The sequence below is a fragment of the Nicotiana tabacum genome, chromosome 1 (assembly GCF_000715075.1).
Source record: "Nicotiana tabacum cultivar K326 chromosome 1, ASM71507v2, whole genome shotgun sequence".
Lineage (NCBI taxonomy): Eukaryota > Viridiplantae > Streptophyta > Magnoliopsida > Solanales > Solanaceae > Nicotiana > Nicotiana tabacum.
In genome coordinates, this window is record NC_134080.1 from 148,800,441 (window position 1) to 148,803,016 (window position 2,576).

Sequence of the window (2,576 nt, forward strand, 5' to 3'; positions counted from 1 at the left end):
ACTCAATAGGCCTAACTGCCTCAATTTGTGGAATAGAGTAGTATAGGTTTCTCCCAGCGGAGTGAATGTTCTCTGCCTCTGCACCCTTTCATTCCTGAAAGTCTGATTCCCACGGAAACCTGGTCCCGAAGGATTCCTGTAGGCCCTTGGTGGTGGATATGTGTTTTGTGGAGGTGGATATGTATTTTGTGGAGGTGGAGCACGCCATTGCGGGCGAGCCAGAGGCTGGGTGTAAGTTTGGGCATGATGGACAGAGAAATATGGCTCTTGTGGTGGGTAGTAGGGCTGTGGAGGGCCGTATAGAATGTGTGGGTAATTTGAGTGATGGGGTCTATGGTAGTGAGGGGGGGGGACCTCTAGATCTGGACCAAGTACCTGCCTCGACTGTTGCGACATCTTCCCTTTTCTTCTTACCGAGCGCACCTCCCGTGCTGCTCTGGATGGCTTGAGTGGTTGCTTTAATCGCCGAATAACTCAGGATTTTGTTGGACTTAAGTACCTCTTCGATCATACCGCCCATTTTCACTACCTCGTTGAAAGATTTGCAAACTGACGTCACCAAGTGACCAAAGTAAGTTGGCTCTAGAGTCTGCAGAAAGTAGTCCACCATTTCCCCTTCCCTCATCGGAGGATCAACTCTGGCCGCCTGCTCTCTCCAACGAAATCCAAATTCCCTGAAGCTTTCCCCGGGCTTCTTCTCAAGTTTTAGCAATGTGAGATGGTCAGGGACGATCTCAAGGTTATACTGGAAGTGACCTGCAAATGCTTGTACTAAATCGTCCCAAGTATACCACCTGCTCGGATCCTGCCTCGTGTACCATTCCAGCGTGAACCCGCTTAAACTTTGACCAAAATAAGCTATCAGCAGCTCATCCTTTCCACCTGCCCCTCTCATCTTACTACAGAAACCTCGCAGATATGCCATGGGATCACCATGTCCCTAATACAGATCAAACTTTGGCATTTTAAAACCTGCCGGAAATTGAACATCGGGGAAGGGACATAGATCTTTGTAGGCCACACTGACTTGGCTGCTCAATCCATGCATATTTCTGAAGGATTGCTCCAGGCTTTTCACTTTGTGAAGCACTTCATCCTACTTCGGATTCTTAGCTGGCCTTTCAGTTTCTGTCGGGATCTCAAAGTGAGGGGTGTAAGTGTATTGCTCGGGTGCTTTGAAGGTGAGTTCGGGAGGATAGTATTGGTTGTCGTGAACCTGAAACACTGGTTCACTGGATGATCTTTACAATATGGCGGGTGGAGGTGCCACGAAAACAGGAAAAGTTGGTGGAGGAGGGTTCTGTTTGGGTGGTGGAGCTTGGGGATTATATGAAGTTTCCCCCTGATAGTATTGGGCAATGGGGAAGCTCGTTGATGGACCAGTGGGAGGGTGTTCCGGAGTCTGAGCCGGTAAGAGGGTAGGAGTAGGGGGAGGGATTGGTGATGGTTGTCCCCTAGCCTAGGCTAGGTGCATCCTAGCTAATCTCTTGTCTCAACCTGTCTACTTCCTCCTTCATCATTTGCATTTCCGTCTTTTCCTCTTCAACACTTTTGTCCGAACCAGACATGCTTTTCGGAATGGGCCCTTTAGATCTTGTGTGGTAATGGTAATCTGCCAGAACGTTCTAACGAGCTAACTGTTTCAAAATCTTTGGATTAACAACAAAATTGTTAGCGTTAGAGTTTTAACACATATTGCAATTTCACGTTGGGGGATGCAATGTTCCTAGGCAGTTTAACCATTTCTAACATGTCTTTGCTTCGACCGCATGCGTCATTCCGGCTTACTTTGTTTGTGCCTCGTTTAAGTGTTTCTGAAACTTTCTTTATCTCTCTTTTTATTTCCTTCTTTTCCTCTCTTTTATTCACTTTGCCTTTCTCTTTTTTTTTGGTGGTGGTCGAATCTTATGTGGATTGCCTACATATCATGTCCCCGTATGAATCAGACCGGGCGTAGTTCTGGCTTATATGTGCGAAAAGCAAAAAAGATAATTTTTTGGAAATTTTCGATTTTTCTTTAATAAACATTCTATTACAAATCAGACGCTTCTTAGAAAGGAAAATAACAGCCTCGAAACCAAACCAAGTACGAACTCAATAACTACCAACATACGCTGATGCGAAATAAAGACAGACTCTAACATACAACAAACTCTAAGAGAAAGAAAATGCACATTCAAACTATGAACACATTAAGGTTTTGAATTTGGGTGCCCGCGGGGCGTCATTCGGCATCGCCGCGGGTTTAGGTGTAAGGTTCCTTTCCAGCTGCTCCAATTCATGCATGATTTGCTTCACAAATATCATCACCGCCGAGAAGAAGGTAGTACGGGTCATGTTTTCACACTTCCGACATTTCCTGGTGATAGCACCAGCAATAGTCAGAATCTTGTTCCTGGTTCGGTCTTTCTCTAGGAGTAGGCGTTCTATCTGATCCCCTCTAGCCTTTAAAACCCGAGAATCATGCAGATGTTGTTTCCGTAACTGCTGTATTTCATCTTCCATCGAGGCCATCAGATTGCAGCAGTGTTTACTCTCGGTTTCAAAAGCCTTGGCTTGTTGAGCCACCTTGCTCT